Source organism: Oryx dammah, unplaced genomic scaffold, assembly GCF_014754425.2.
Source record: "Oryx dammah isolate SB20612 unplaced genomic scaffold, SCBI_Odam_1.1 HiC_scaffold_29, whole genome shotgun sequence".
In the NCBI taxonomy this organism is placed as follows: Eukaryota; Metazoa; Chordata; class Mammalia; order Artiodactyla; family Bovidae; genus Oryx; species Oryx dammah.
Genome location: NW_024070213.1, coordinates 73,115,094 through 73,132,619, shown reverse-complemented (window position 1 = coordinate 73,132,619; position 17,526 = coordinate 73,115,094). Strand labels below are relative to the sequence as shown.

General features: G+C 39.1%; 1 pseudogene; it reads right to left on the bottom strand.

Moving 5' to 3' along the window:
• Positions 1 to 9,203: 9,203 nt before the first annotated feature.
• On the bottom strand, positions 9,204 to 14,831 carry LOC120857731 (annotated as a pseudogene).
• Between the last annotated feature and the right edge of the window lie 2,695 nt (positions 14,832 to 17,526).

Here is a 17,526-nt window from a genome sequence, read left to right as displayed (position 1 = left end):
TGAGAAATACATTGTGTGTTTAGTCATAGAAATTTGGGGAATGTTTTGTTATTTCGTCATTTTGATGGAGGTAAAACAATTTTAAAAACAAAGGGAAAGAAGAATGGACAAATCTCCCATGCAAAAGTATTCCAAGAAACTTACAAGGATACTCTGCCCTCAAGGAAATAGAGTATAACGCCCTACTCTTTAGTGTGGGCTGTGCATAGTGAATTCCTTCTCAAGAATACAGTATGGAAAGGAGGATAAAGGAGTAATTTTACAGCAGAGAAACCTGACAAATACTACTTCAGCAGTGGATCCAAGTTAATATCGACAGTAATAGGTTATTTTGGTGGGAGGTATCCTAGATACCATATGATGAAAATGATATCTGTGGTCTTCCTTCTTCAAACACATAATCCTTGACTAATCATGAGAAAAAACGTCAGACAAATCCCAGGTAAGCATCATTTTACCAAATATCTGATCTGTGTCCCTCAAAACTGTCATGGTCATCAAAAAACAAAGAAAGTCTGAGAGACTATTAGAGCTAAGAGGAGCCAAAAGAACATAGCAACTAAATATAATGTGGTGCTCTGGAGAGGATCTTAGAAAACGGTAATTTCATAAAACCTAAGGAAATCTGGAAAAAAAGTATGAACTTTATTTAGTAATAACATTCTGATATTGGTTCATTGGGCCTGCCCTGGTGGCTCAGCCAGTAAAGAATCTGCCTGCAATGCAAGAGATTGCCTGCAGGAGACCAGGGTTCAATCCCCAGCTTAGGAAGATCCCCTGGAGAAGGAAATGGCAATCCACTCCAGTATTCTTTCTTGAGAACTCTCATGGATAAAGGAGCCTGGTGGGCTACAGACCATGGGGTCACAAGGGTCAGACATGATTTAACTACTAAACCACCACATTTTTTCATTAATTGTAATAAATGTACTACACTGATGTAAAATGTTAATAATAGGAGAAAGTGGATTTGGTGCACACAGAAGCAATATGCACTATCATAGGAACTTTAATGTAAATCTCAAACTATTCTAAAATTAAAAGTTTATTTTAAAAAAGAGGTATAAGAGAATATAATATGCTCTGAAAATTCCTTTTGAAGTGGGGAGAGAAAGTTAAGAGTTTGGTTAGGTAGGCAAAAGATCTTTTGTACTATTCAAAGGAGACTCAATTTGCAAATTGTATAGGCTGGGTGAGGGATTCCTAAAAGATCTGTGGATGGGCTTCAGGGGTGTTGCAAAACCTCTTGAGTTGTATATCGTGTGTATGTGTATATGTACATTTTCCTCAGAAGAAAGTTAGAAACTTTAATTATTTTTCATTTATTCTTAAAAGGAAAAGCATCTAAAATATGCTAATAATCATTGTTGAAGGTAATGTTGAAACTGAAATATTCTGAGCAAGAGTTATGAAACAATTCTGTTTTGTGTGCAAAAAAGATCTCTTCTTGATAGTCTAGACTACAGTGATAATGTGTATGTGTTTGGAGAAATAAGGCAGAAGTTAAAGCCAAGATGGTAATAAAGACTATGATCTTCAGATTCTTTAGATTGTAGTCTATTTTGCAGGAGGAAGAAATGACCCCATAAGATATTTTACCCACTGTTGCCACTTTCTTGAGAAAAAAAATTCTGAGTCATAGGATGAAATGTCATTTTTTGTAAACCAAGACTTAATGGGATTATATATATATACCTACTTTATCATTAGGGTTGTGAGTGGCTAGTATTTGAATAAAAATGCATATATGTCTTTAAAGGTATCTATAAACCTAAAGCACTATGATGAAAGCTACATTTATGGGAAATTATAGTTAAAAAGCAAAAGAGCAGGAATTTAAAACTATGACACTGACATGAAGGCTTCTATTCTGAAAATAAGGGTAATTTCAACTACTGATGTACAATAACATTACATTCAGCCAGACTTCTTTGTGGGATATATTTTAATCAGTAAATCCTATTAATGTGCTCATTTTATTTTATAAATACAAAATATTGGCAATCCTTAATAACTCATTTAATTGGTTATTAATAATTAATCCTTTATTTACAAATGAAAATATATAAAATTGTGCATCATTAGTCCATAAAATGGGCAAAAAGTCTTTAATATTTTGTTCAATTCATGGTCTCTTAGGAGGACTGTGGACTGCAAATAATTCTTTGAGAAACTGCTGTTACAATTTACAAGAGAAATAATAAAAGATCAAGATAGAAGCAGGTAGGATGTACAGAGAAAAGGGGATAGATAAGACAGATATCAAAGGATCGGAACCAGGAGAATTTTTTTATTGCTTTGATGGAGAGGTACAAGGCAAAGGGGGAAAGCAAGCTTAATTTTGGAGTTGCTGGCAGGCAGTTATGGGGAATATTGGACAGTGAATAAACTTAGAGGAGGATAGCATAGGATATGATAAGTCCAGCTTTTAATATGTTGTGTTTGAAATCCCAAGTCCATATGTCTGGTTGTCCAGCTGGGTCCTTTCATCTTAAAAAAAAAGCATCTGGGCTGGAGTTATAAGGTCCTAACTTGGACTGCAAGGAGATCCAACCAGTCCATTCTGAAGGATATCAGCCCTGGGATTTCTTTGGAAGGAATGATGCTAAAGCTGAAACTCCAGTACTTTGGCCACCTCATGTGAAGAGTTGACTCACTGGAAAAGACTTTGATGCTGGGAGGGATTGGGGGCAGGAGGAGTAGGGGACAACAGAGGATGAGGCTGGATGGCATCACTGACTCGATGGACGCGAGTCTGAGTGAACTCCGGGAGATGGTGATGGACAGGGAGGCCTGGCGTGCTGCGATTCATGGGGTGGCAAAGAGTCGGACATGACTGAGCGACTGAACTGAACTCAACTGAACATAGAAAAGTGAAGCATTCATATCACAGTGTGATTTCTCTAAAATTTACAACAATATAGAGGAATTTCAATTTTTAAAGATTCCATTCTATTTCTAGAAATAAACATAGGGAGGGGGAAAGTCAGCAATTAAGAATTCCTGAGAAACAACAAGAGTAACTATGTTATATGATTAGAAATTCTTAGTGTGGAAATTGTCTGGAGGCCCAGTGATTAGGACTTTGTGCTTCCACCGCCCTGGGTCCCTGGTCAGGTAACTAAGATCTGAAATGCAACAAAGCATTGCCAAAAAAAAGAAAAATTCTTGGTGAATGAAGTTTCCAGGGCCTCATTTCTTTTTTTTTTTTTTTTTTAATTTAATTGTGTATTTAAATGGAGAATAATTACTTTACAATGGTGTCTGCCATACTTCAGCTATTTTTCTCCTAACCAACCTCTCCCCTCTTCAAATAATGGAATTCAGGTGTCTATTTATTTGTTATTGTTGTTGCAACTGTTTCTTTTCAAAAATTATTTTTTATTTTATATAATATTTAGATTTAGATTTATAAAATTGGGTTAGTTTCAGTCCATGGGGTCACAAAGTCAGATATGACTTAGTGACTGAAAAACAACAACAATTAAGAAAATGATTTAAGATATAATTTGCATAATAGACATGCACATAACTTAAAAAATGTATCTGTGAATGACATTAGTTACTCATGATTATAACTTTTCATAATTCCCTTTAGCAACTTCTCGGAAAATACTTTTAAAATAAGTCTGCTAACTATAAGTGCAAGAGATGTGCTCAGGGCTCAGTTATAATTAGTGCTACTGGAAGAGCCCAATTACCATCTGGAATATCACTCTGCATTTCAAATCCTATCCTGAGGTGAAACTAAGCAACATTGAAATTGAGTTTCTTTTAAATGCTGGATCATCAAAAAAGCAAGAGAGTGCCAGAAAAACATCTATTTCTGCTTTATTGACTATGCTAAAGACTTTGACTGTGTGGATCACAATAAACTGTGGACAATTCTTCAAGAGATGGGAATACCAGACCACCTGACCCGCCTCTTGAGAAATCTGTATGCAGGTCAGGAAGCAACAGTTAGAACTGGACATGGAACAACAGACTGGTTCCAAATAGGAAAAGGAGTATGTCAAGGCTGTCTATTGTCACCCTGTTTATTTAACTTCTATGCAGAGTACATCATGAGAAACGCTGGGCTGGAGGAAGCACAAGCTGGAATCAAGATTGCTGGGAGAAATATCAATAACCTCAGATATGTAGATGAGACCACCCTTATGGCAGAAAGTGAAGAACTAAAGAGCCTCTTAATGAAGGTGAAAGAGGAAAGTGAAAAAGTTGGCTTAAAGCTCAACATTCAGAAAACGAAGATCATGGCATCCGGTTCCATAACTTCATGGCAAATAGATGGGGAAACAGTGGAAACAGTGTCAGACTTTATTTTGGGGGGCTCCAAAATCACTGCAGATGGTGATTGCAGCCATGAAATTAAAAGACGCTTACTCCTTGGAAGGAAAGTTATGACCAACCTAGATAGCATATTGAAAAGCAGAGACATTACTTTGCCAACAAAGGTCCGTCTACTCGAGGCTATGGTTTTTCCAGTGGTCATGTATGGATGAGAGAGTTGGACTGTGAAGAAGACTGAGCGCCGAAGAATTGATGCTTTTGAACTGTGGTGTTGGAGAAGACTCTTGAGAGTCCCTTGGACTGCAAGGAGATCCAGCCAGTCCATCCTAGAGGAAATCAGTCCTGAGTATTCATTGGTAGGGCTGATGTTGAAGCTGAAACTCCAAATCTTTGGCCACCTGATGCGAAGAGCTGACTCATTTGAAAAGACCCTGATGCTGGGAAAGATTGCGGGCAGGAGGAGAAGGGGACGACAGAGGATGAGATGGTTGGATGGCATCACTGACAGTGGAAATGGGTTTGGGTGAACTCCAGGAGCTGGTGATGGACAGGGAGACCTGGCATGCTGCGATTCATGGGGTCACAAAGAGTTGGACACGACTGAGTAACTGAACTGAACTGAAATAAAAATGAGGAAACCTTGATATTGATTTTTACTTCATTCTCAGAATAAGGGTCAATTTTTGGTTTGGGAGCTTGATTGTATTAAAATAACAGGAATAAGTAAGATATGATGTGGAAAAAAAAAAAAAGGAAGATCTGCAATACGCATTGCTTTCCCTCTTAGGCCAACTGTTGCTACTCTCTGGTTGTTTCCTCAGTCAGTCATTGTTATGGATCAGGCCTGGTGCTTCTTAGCTATATCTTGTCTCTGCATCTCAGCTGACACTCTTCAAGTCTCTCTCCCCTACCTTGACTCATTCTCCATACACCTTTTGATACCCTTATATGAATAAACCCATATTCTTTCCTGTTGATTCATATCAAAATGATCCCAGAATCTTGGACCCCCCCCCCCCCCGCAGCTTTCCCCCATGGCTGGTCACATAGACTTGAAGCCTGACCCTTGGAGCTCCAGAGGTTGCTATGCTGGAATCATGTGGGACTCTAAAATAAGAAAACTCTCAGAATCCCCTGGGTGGTGGGAATATGCCAAATAATTTCAGAGATTCTTTAAATCAACCGATATTTATTGTTCATCATGTTACAGGCACAGTTCCAGATATTTGGGATATGGGTGTAAACAAGTGTAAAGGAGTTCTGCCCTATTTCCTGTAAGGACAGTGGCCCAGATGGTGTGTCAGAGATGTAACACAGTGAAAACTGTGTCCAGATGTGGAAGAAGGGGTGACACAGTGAGGGGTATCAAAGCCTGAGTGGACAGCATCAACTCCATGGTGCGCCAGTGTTGGGAGAATGGTTGCAAACAGGCAAATAGATAAAATATACGCATGTGCTCACAGTGCATCTTAAGGATATTAAGGACAATGGGTGCCCAGTTTCTCACTGTCCTACAAGGGAGTTACCAACCTGAAAAAGGAATAAATTAGAATTGACCTTGTGGTGTGAGATTGATATTGGAGATGCTATATGAATTCAATTTAAATAGATAAAAATAATGTAAATACCTACATCCTCTAGCTCTGACCATTGATGGAGCCTGGGAACAGTGACTCTACTGCCTATAGCTGTTTTCTTAAAATAAGGGTTCATGAGAGAAATCACTTATTTTAAGCTGAAACAGGAAAAGAAGGTGAGCATTAGAACATCTTACACCAGAAAACAAAAGCGTCCCCAAAGAATGATGGGGACAAGCCAAAGTGACATAGAAGCTAGCTTGCAGAGGCTCTCATGGCCAAATCAGGGACAATGTGAACATCAAAATAAATGATAGCCACGGATTATGATACATAATAATTGGAGTAATGTAGGAAGCCAGGAGTCCATACTGATATGATAAGTAAAAACATAAACTGACATTTTGATAAGGAAGAAAATTTCTCAAAGTACCTCATCCTCTCCCAAATACCTCACAATGGAGGTGACTTGCAAACATCACCTTAATCAAATGATTAATGAGAACATCATTAGTAATAAAATGTTTCAAAACTGAATGTCACCTGAAAGGGTGCAATGAGATGAGCACAGCATTACTTCTATGGTATCCTTGCCAAAGATGCATAACTAATCTAACCCAGAGAATATCAGAAAAATCTTAGACCATTTCACACCATAGCTGGTTGAGGTCTTCAAAAGCGTTAACGCCATAAAAGTCAAGGAAAGGGTAAAAAGTGATCTAGATTGCAGTAAACTGAGAAACATGACAAACAAATATAACATGTGAATCAGAATCAGACATTTTAGTTAAGAAGGACTAACGGGACAATTGATGAAATTGCACAGGATCTGATGATTCACTTTCAGTTCAGTTGCTCAGTTGTGTCTGACTCTTTGCGACCCCATGAATCGCAGCACGCCAGGCCTCCCTGTCCATCACCAACTCCGGGAGTTCACTCATACTCACATCCATTGAGTCAGTGATGCCATCCAGCCATCTCATCCTCTGTCGTCCCCTTCTCCTCCTGCCCCCAATCCCTCCCAGCATCAGGGTCTTTTCAAATGAGTCAGCTCTTCACATCAGGTGGCCAAAGTATTGGAGTTTCAGCTTCAGCATCAGTCCTTCCAATGAACACCCAGGACTGATCTCCTTTAGGATGGACTGGTTGGATGTCCTTGAAGTCCAAGGGACTCTCAAGAGTCTTCTCCAACACCACAGTTCAAAAGCATCAATTCTTTGGCACTCAGCTTTCCTCATAATCCAACTCTCACATCCATACATGACCACTGGAAAAACCATAGCTTAGGTGGTCCTAATTTGTCAGTGTTCACTTCCTGATTTGGATGATATTTTGATGTTATGTAGGAATTACACACTGATGGATTCAGAGCCACTGGACACCATGTTGTCAGTGTATTCTCAAAAGGCTGTATTGTACTTGCAAATTAGGGGGAAAATTGAGATTATTTCAATTTCAATTGAGATTATTATTTCAATTATTGTACTTGCAAATTAGGGGGAAAATTGAATTATTATTAAAATTGAGATTATTGAGATTATTTCAATTGAGACTATTTCTAGAAAAGGGGGAAGGACTCTATTATTTTGAAAGTTATATTTCAGCAGGAAGAGACAAATCAATGACTAAATAAAACATGTCTATCAAATGGTTACAGGCTTGTGTCTTAGGATACTCCCACAATTAGAAGTAAACATCAGAGAAACAGGCAGCCAAGAAGAGTTAAGAAGAAACCATCAATGAGAGGATATAAAGGAGGAGAAGCTGAGGAACAAGAACTTTTCTAGATGTAGCAATTGATTCACTCTGCCAAATGCTGCTGAGAGATCAAGTCGGATGAATAGAAATCAGGTGATCACTGGTCTCGGCCCCAAGGCATCCTGGGAGGAGTCATATTGGAGCAATTTTCAGCTAAGTGAGGAGAGCAGTCAGATTAAGAAGAGATGAAAAGAGAAAGGGAGGTTGGAGGTGGAGTGGGTGAATATAGACATGTCATCCCAGAAGTGTGGCTGTAAAGAAGAGAGCCAAAAATGATGTTGTAGTTGGAGGGTTATATAGAGTCCATGGAGAGTTCTAAGATGGAAGATTACCGGAGCAGTTTGTACAGTGATGGAGATGATCCAGCAATGAGGGAGAAACTCAGGATCAGGAAACCCTCAGCCTAAACTGGAGTAGGGAGAGGGCTGTCATGAAGACTGCATGCGGAGACACTGCCGTTGGCAGGAGCAGGGCCCTTCATCCCAGTGATAAAGGGGAAGGAAGGGAGGGTGGGCCCAGGAAGAGACGTGAGCTCTGTTATGGTGCTGAGGAGGGGAGAGTTTTGTATGAGTTGCTTCTCTTCTGTCAGTGTAATGTGAGAAGCCAGGTCATCTACTGAAAGCAGAGTGTAGAAGGCTAGTAACTGGTGTATGTGCTGGGAATTTGAAAAGAGGCAAGTAAATAGTGACAGTCATTTTGGAGAGTGGCAGCATCAACACAGGATTGCAGAGAAGTGACTAAGAACACCAGACAGTCTTGAGTGCCCACTTGAGGTTTATGTTTATAAATTAAAACTGAAAGGAATTCCCTGGCAATCTTGTGGTTAGGACTTTGATCTTTCACTGTTGAGGGTGTGGGTTCAATCCCTGGTTGGGGAACTAAGATCCCACAAGCTGATCAGCTCAGCCAAAAAAAAAATTATAAGAACTGTCAACATGCTTATGGATTTTTCTCCAGCAATATCCATCTATTTGGGTATAGATAAAGGTGCTGTAAATATTAAGTATCATTTTTTCCCAGATATATACATATGTATTCTTCATAGACACTAAATAGCTCTAAACAAAAACAGACAAGGTATGAATTGCAAGGCTTTTAATGAAAATGTCTGTATTTTTTACAGATGCATCATTTCATATCTATGGTTAATTAGCAATTATTTCAATACTGGCAATCTCATCTGAATTTAGTCATAATGCATGAATCTATGATAATAAAATTAAGGAAAAGAAACAGGTCACCTAATCCCTCTTTATATTCCTTCTTGATCTGCAAGATGTATAAGTGATCTTTCTTTGATTAAGAACTGAATATACTGGAGGTATATTTGATAATTAAGAGTTTAGACAAATATTTACCAACATTAGTTATGTTAGCACACTGAATAATATTGTAGGCTTATTAACAAACAGTTAACACATCAGGTAAACGTTAATCTTCTTAGAAGAAGGACCAGATGTTCCTGTTTCTGTAAAAATATTATTTGTTTGAAGGACTGGTGGTATAACCTTTCACTCAACTATTACTTCCTTAATGTGAAAAAGAGACAAAATGAGCTGAAGAATGAGAACTCCACAGCTACAGGGTGCAACCCTCAACGTAACTGCTGATGTCATGGTCTCGACAGTGACTTTTCCATGCCACCCTGCGGAGAAAGATGAAACATATGTTAATAAGACTTAAACATAGTGATACTGTAATAAACATATTCAAATTCTTTGGCAGAACAAAATAGCTTATCCATACATGAAATAGAGGCTATAGACAGTTCCAAGTATCACTATTTATTAACTGGAGATATGTATACCAAGGACTTCATATCTCCATCAAGCCTTCACTAGAGCACAGAATACTGAACACAAATGTTGAGTCCTGTGTAGTCCACAACACAACTGCAGAGTGCATTCCACATTTACTTAATTCCAAAATAATTTCAAGATATGACAAGGAATTGATAGAAGAGAGAGAATTTTAAAACCTCTAGAAATCCCCTAAAATAAACGGAGGAATAACAGAATAAGATTTTGATTCAGTTAAAATAGACTGTTTCTATATAATACACTGTTCAGCATAAATCTAAAGAATTATGCTCTTAAAGTGCTGACTCAATATGTCAGCAAATTTGGAAAACTCAGCAGTGGCCACAGGACTCAAAAAGATCAGTTTTCATTCCAATTCCAAAGTAGGACAGTGCCAAAGAATGTTCAAAATATCATACAATTGTGCTCCTTCCACATTTCACATAGCACATTTCCCATGCTAGTAAGGTTATGCTCAGAGTCCTTCGAACTAGGCTTCAGCAGTACATGAACCGAAAACTTCCAGATGTACAAGTTGGATTTAGAAAAGGCAAAGGAACCAGAGATCAAATTGCCAACATCCATTGGATCATAGGAAAAACAAGGGAATTTATTAGAAAACATTTACTTCTGCTTCATAGACTATGCTTAAACCTTGTATGGATATGCAAGCAAACTGTGCTATGGATCACAACAAACTGTGGAAAATTCTTAAAGAGATGGGAATACCAGATCACCTTGCTTGTCTGCTGAGAAACATGTATATGGGTCAAGAAACAACAGTCAGAAACTTACATGGAACAACTCATTGGTTCAAAATTGGGAAATCAGTATGACAAGGCTATGTATTGTCATCCTGTTTATTTAACTTATATGCAGAGTATATTATGCAAAATGCTGGGCTGGATGAATCACAGGCTGGAATCAACATTGCCAAGAGAAATATCAACAACCTCAGATGTGCAAATGATACCACTCTAATGGCAGAAAGTGAAGAGGAGCTAAAGAGCCTCTTGATGAGTGTGAAAGAAGAGAGTGGAAAAGCTGGATAAAACTCAGCATTCAAAAAACTAAGATCATGGTATCTGGTCCTATCACTTCATGGCAAATAGAAGGGGGAAAATGTGGAAGCAGTGACAGATTTTATTTTCTTGTACTCCAAAATCACTGTGGTTGGTGACTGCAGCCATGAAATTAAGACACTTGCTCTTTGCAAGGAAAGCTGTGGCAAGCCTAGATAGTGTATTCAAAACTAAAGACATCACTTTGACGACAAAGGTTCTTATAGTCAAAGCTATGGTTTTTCCAGTAGTCAGGTACAGATGTGACAGCTGGACCATAAAGAAGCTGAGTGCCTGAGAATTGATGCTTTTGAATAGTGGTGCTGGAGAAGACTCTTGACAGTCCCTTTGACAGCAAGGAAATCAAACCAGTGAATCCTAAAGGGAATCAATCCTGAATATTCATTGGAAGGACTGATGCTGAAGCTGAAGTTCCAATACTTTGGCCAGGTTTCCTGAAGAGCTGACTCATTGGAAAGGACCCTGATGCTGGGAAAGATTGAAGGCAAAAGAAGGAGGGTATGGCAGAGGATGAGATGCATACATAGCTTTACCAACTCAATGGACATGAATTTGAGCATACTCCAGGAGATAAAGAAGGACAGGGAAGCCTGTGTGCTACAGTCCATGGCGTCACAAAGAATCAGATATGACTTACTGACTGAACACATAAACAAAGCTGCAATTTTCAGTCCTCAGTAGCATATTTTGGTCTTTGGGAATATATTCCTTTGCTTCTCTCATAACAGTAGAGTAAAACAGCTCTCACCTGGGACTTCCCTGGAGGTTCAGTGGTTAAGACTCCATCCCTCCAATATTGAGGTAGATTCCTGGTAGTTAGGTAGGAGGCTATAAACCTACCAGGCTCCCCTGTTCCTGGGATTCTCCAGGCAAGAACACTGGAGTGGGTTGACATTTCCTTCTCCAATGCATGGAAGTGAAAAGTGAAAGTGAAGTCATGCAGTCGTATCCGACCCTTAGCATGGACCGCAGCCTACCAGGCTCCTCCGTCCATGGGATTTTCCAGGCGAGAGTACTAGAGTGGGGTGCCGTTGCCTTCTCCTAGGTGCCCAAAGGCACTACTAAAAACCCCAGTTCTCCATCCTCCCGTTATTTTTTTGGCTGCATCTAAAGGCATGTGGTTCCCTGTCCAGCACCCCTTGCACTGAAGCACAAAGTCTTATCAACTGGATGGCCAGGCAAGTCCCCAGCTCTCCTCTTTCATGCTTAACACATACCATGCTCTGTAACAGGAATGTACATACTGTAAGTCCATTATACTTCAAACACAAACATCCAAACAAAATCATAGGAAAAGAGGTCAATGTGTGGTTATAGGTAGGGGTACTGGGAGGGGGTGGGGGTGGGGAATTAGATGAAGTCAGTCAAAGTTCTTACAAACTTCTAGGTATAAGATAATGAATACTGGGGATGTAATGTATGTGGCGATAAATACAATTAACACTGATATATGTTGTATATAAAGATCATTAAGAGAGTAAAGCCTAAGACTTTTCATCACACACACAAAGTTTTTCCATTTCTTTGTTTGTATCTATATGACATGATAGATGTTCACTAATCTCATTGTGACAATAATTTCATGATGTATGTAAGTCAAATCATTTTGCTGTACACTTTAAACTTCTACAGTGATATATGTCAATTACATCTCAGTAGAATTGGAATAGGGGAGAAAAAAACCCAAAACATACCATGCTGTAATGCCTTGCTCACTGACAATCTGCTTTGCACATGCTACAGCTTTGGCAATGTCATTTTCCATTAATTCTGAAAAGGAGATGGTAAGAAATGAAGACAACATTCATAGAAATTTCATTATAAGTTTAAGTTCAATCAGCTTTGTTTTCTTAGGCTGAGGAAAGAACAACCAAAATTTTGTTATGCATATATATATATATATATATATAGCTTATATACTGGAGAAGGCAATGGCAGCCCACTCCAGTACTCTTGCCCGGCAAACCCTATGGACGGAGGAGCCTGGAAGGCTGCAGTCCATGGAGTCGCTGGGAATTGGACACAACTGAGAGACTTCACTTTCACTTTTGACTTTCATGCATTGGAGAAGGAAATGGCAACCCACTCCAGTGCTCTTGCCTTGAGAATCCCAGGGACAGGGGAGCCTGGTGGGCTGCCGTCTATGGGGTCACACAGAGTCGGACATGACTGAAGCGACTTAGCAGCAGCAACAGTAGCAGTTTATATACATAGGATAAATAAATATGACCAAATGTTAATAACTGTTACAGTACATGATGAACATATTGAAGGTTATTATATTAATGTTTCTAATTTTCCATATATTTAAAACATTTAATCATAAAAAGTAAAAACAAAATTTTTAAAAGGACCACACATAGTCCTCCTCTTTGGTTAGTTAGTAATCCTTTGTTTTCCAATAAAGCAGGGCAGATTAGAAAAATACCACATAATCGAATTACCTTCTCCTCCCCAAACCAGGTAAGTAAGAGGAACGGCATTGTTCTTTACAAGCATCAACAAGTCCAGGTATAATAACATGACAGGTCATTCCAGAAAATCTCATAGGTTAGCAAACAGCAACATTTTATGATACCAGCTCGTTAATTTTTTACTTAAGAAATTTTGAGGAGAATAATAGAGAGGTTCTAGAAGTTCAGATGGAATTTTTTTAGGTCTCTGATGAACTCCTCAAGACATTTTCATTTGTATGGAATCTCTGTTCTTATAGGTATAACCAGATGGGGCCTGAGCCATCACTCAACATTATTTTGTCTTACCACTGCAGAATACATACAGCCATCAACTGCGTTAGAGGTTTAGCCATCATTACACCACCATTTGCTGTTGATCAGAAATATCTCATAATCAGTGCTTTCACTGTTAGGATTGTAGTTTGTCGTTTTTGTGTTATAACTGCTTTCCCATTCGGTCAAACACAACCCTGAAAAAAAATGTATTTTTTTATTATAGACAGCAATATGACATGACAACATGAAATAACTTGACATCTATTTAACTAATTCTATTTTAGTAATGACTTAATTTATAAGTTTAAAGATGTATCTTACTTGTGAGATATTCTAACACCTTAATGTTAAGAATTCCCTTAAGAGAATTCTTTTATTAGCAAATCATGTAATACTAATGAAACAAGACAACATATTTTTTAAAACATTAAAATAGCTATTTCTTCCATTCCTGTTACTCTTCCCCTGTTCCCATCCCTCAGGTAAGATGCAGCCAAGAATAGAAAAATCAACAGAATTGTTGAATGAGATTGTTCATTATCAGCAGATATATAAGCTAATGGAAAAATACTTTTATTTAAAAAATATTTATTAGGAAAAATAAGGAATTTCTGGGAGAAATAACATTTCTTATAATACCTAAAGGTAAACTTGGGTATCAAATTAGAATCCAGACCAAAGGAATCACAGAATAGAAAAGACTATGTCATCCATTCATCTGTCTAGCCATTGGCTCATTCATTCAAAAATAATTATGATGGGGAAATGTCTGAATTCAATCTGAAAAATACAGTGATGACATTGACAAATATGGACTAAAATACACAGTAACTTTTCTTTAGTGTGCACCTTGAATTCTGTGGAAGAAAATGGAAATTAACTAATGGACTAGTCAGAATAGTAAAATATCATTTCATGGTGCATTTCAGAGATCCTTATGCAGATATTAATTGAGAGGAAATAGGTTCCCACTGTCCCTGTTTTGAGAGTTCAGAGTAATTTTTTTAAAGTTTGCTGTTAAAAATTCAACATCATGGTAAGGGGGTTAAAAGTGAGAAAAATACTACCTTACTCATGTTTGCAGAACCCAAGTTCCAAACTGAAACTGACGAGAGTCAAACACTTGACAGGTATATCACAGGTGCCGAAATATTTTTATTGTCAGCCTACTTGTGCCACCTGGCAAATTTAGTGGCACTAGACAAGTACAGTCGCATTTAATATGCTTAAATGATATAGATTTGAACCTCCTATGCCTCACTCCTTCCCTTGGTGCATCGGATTCTAAAGAAACAAGTTGCTGTTTTTAACCACTGTAAATGTACAAAACCCTCCAAGAAAGAAAAGAGCCATTCACTCAAAGTCCCTTTCCTATTGTTCATGCTCTATTAGTATCTGTTCCACACATGGCTAACTGTTTGGAAGGAGGAAGAAGAGTTAACTTACAGTTTGCCAGGCTGACTCCCTTATAGCCATCCAGTCCAAGTTTCTTCAGAGTTCTGGCAAGCTCACATCTCTCAAAGACCTTGACTTGGACAGTGACAGAAAGGAGGAGAAGCCCCAGAATAATGAGAGTCTTCATGTTGACTGAGAAGTCAAGTGTCCAGACTGACCAGGGTGGGCTGGACTTGCCATTTAACATTGTTTTCACTTCACTCTCACCACACTGATTTGGTGTGGTGAACCACACCACTGATTTGCTCCACCCTCTGAGACATGTGTAAAACAGGAGCAGTTTATTGGTCCATACACTTGAACAGTTTTCTTTCTCATGTTTGAAGAGAGATATTCTGATATCCTAAGAATTAATCTGCAGAAAATAATGAAATGACATTGCATAAAGACATTGCTCAGGTAGATTCAGAGTTAGCCCTATTGCCCAAACAGGAACTTCCTCCTATTTTTATGAAGTTGAGCAAGTATAAAGAAAAAACACCTGAATGAACATTTTACTCAACTGAAAATAAGCTCCCATCTTTGATTAACATGCATCTACATTAAGTCGTTTTATATGTCTGCAGTATATTGTCTTGACCTTTTTCACTTAAAATTATTTTATATACACTTTCCACAAGAAGATGACACACTGCCTGTTGTTCTGATCAGTGTATAGCCCAGCATCACGTTGCTCACAGATTCCTATACTCACTCTTTTTGGTGTCTATTGTAAAGTCTTAATTTATAAATCAGTGTTTTACTATGATAAGTAAGCCTCACATGAACAACATTCCTAATTCCTTTCTGACTATGCCTTCTTCACATTTCCATGTTAAACTTAAAGGGTTATTGTAAAGCAAGGAAACTGCATAGTAAACCTACAGAAGAATAACAGAATATGCCATCCAAAATCTTCCCCTCTGGCATAAGGATTATTTTCAGCTGAAAAAGCAGATCCTAGACAAGTTCTCTGCCCTCCCCCTATCTTCCTGAAAGCTGAACATAAATTTGTGCATAAATTAATCACCAACAACCCTGGACACTTATCAGCCCCAAGACAGCACCAAAGGATTCTACAAAACAACAATTTGACTAGGTAGTATCTTTTTTTCCCTTTCTAATGTATTTATTGTTCCAAAATTTGGAACCCTCAGAAGCTTAGTATTCTTTTCCTCTTTCTAGTTGCCCCTCTAAATATATGCTGTTCTTTGGTTTAAATGATCTGTAAATCTAAATTCTAGCCTCCTCTTTGAGTTACTTATCCCTTCATTTCTCATAAGTATACATGAGAAAGTGAAAGTGTTGCTCGCTCAGTCATTTCCAATTCTTTGTGCCTGCATGGACTGTCCATGGGATTTTTCAGGCAAGAATACTGGAGTGGGTTGCCATTTCCTTCTCCAGGGGATCTTTCTGACCCATGGGTGGAACCCGAGTCTCCAGCATTGCAGGCAAATTCTTTACCATCTGAGCTACCAGGGAAGCCCAAGTATGCATGAGATGTACATGTTAATAAACTTGTTTCCTTTTCTCTTGTTAATCTGTGTTTTGTTACAGTGAAAGTGAACTCGCTCAGTCGTGTCCGACTTTTTGCAACCCCGTGGACTGTAGCCTGCCAGGCTCCTCTGTCCAAGGGCCTCTCCAGGTAAGAATACTGGAGTGGGTTGCCATTTCTTTCTCCAGGGGATCTTCCCAACCCAGGGATCAAACCTGGGTCTCCCACATGGCAGGCAGATGATTTATCCTCTGAGCCACCAGGGAACTCTGTAACTCTTTGTTACAGAGCCCCAGCCAAAAATGGTTTACGGAGCCCCAGCCAAAAATGGTAAAGAGTAAAGGGGAAACACATGTTTCTTTCTGTACAGTTTCTAGTGATGAGGATGGGACAGTGAAAGGCTGGAACACTCCACTCTCCCTGGAGACTGCTGTTGAGATATGGGATAGCTGACAACAGACCAGCAGAAAGTAAGAATTTTTACTATGTCAGTCTTCCAGTTCTCTATCTAGAGTGCACAGTCAAGAGAGAAGGATAAAGCTTTTCCTTATCCCTTCCTTTCCAAATTCACAGTGGCAGAAGAAAAACATTTGTAAAAATAGATCTTAAATTATGACTCGGGACTGAGCACTGAAGAACTGATGCTTTTGAACTGTGGTGTTGGAGAAGACTCTTGAGAGTCCCTTGGACTGCAAGGAGATACAACCAGTCCATTCTGAAGGAGATCAACCCTGGGATTTCTTTGGAAGGAATGATGCTAAAGCTGAAACTCCAGTACTTTGGCCACCTCATGCGAAGAGTTGACTCATTGGAAAAGACTTTGATGCTGGGAGGGATTGGGGGCAGGAGGAGAAGGGGACGACCGAGGATGAGATGGCTGGATGGCATCATTGACTCGATGGATGCGAGTCTGAGTGAACTCTGGGAGTTGGTGATGGACAGGGAGGCCTGGCGTGCTGCGATTCATGGGGTCACAAAGAGTCAGACACAACTGAGTGACTGAACTAACTAACTAATCAGCACCTGTGGTTATTGCTCCTTAGCCTCCCAGAAGGAGTCATGTTTTGCTTTGTCTCTGTCATTTGTCATAAGGATGAAAAACCATAAGATGAGAATCTCCGTTTGTCTTGTTTTATATCCTGAGAATTTGGCTTTGTAACCAGTGAGAGTACTCCCTCTGGCTTCTGCCGCTTGTGGGGTGCCGGTTGTCTGTCAGGCTTGCATCAGCAGCCAGCCAGCAGGGAGCCTGAGACATGAAGTGACAGGCAGCATTCTCTGTGCACCCATGCCGACTCTCAGGGCAGCCTGTCTTAACAGAGGGTCCACATGCATAAGGGGCCTTTATGGCCTCTACCTTCT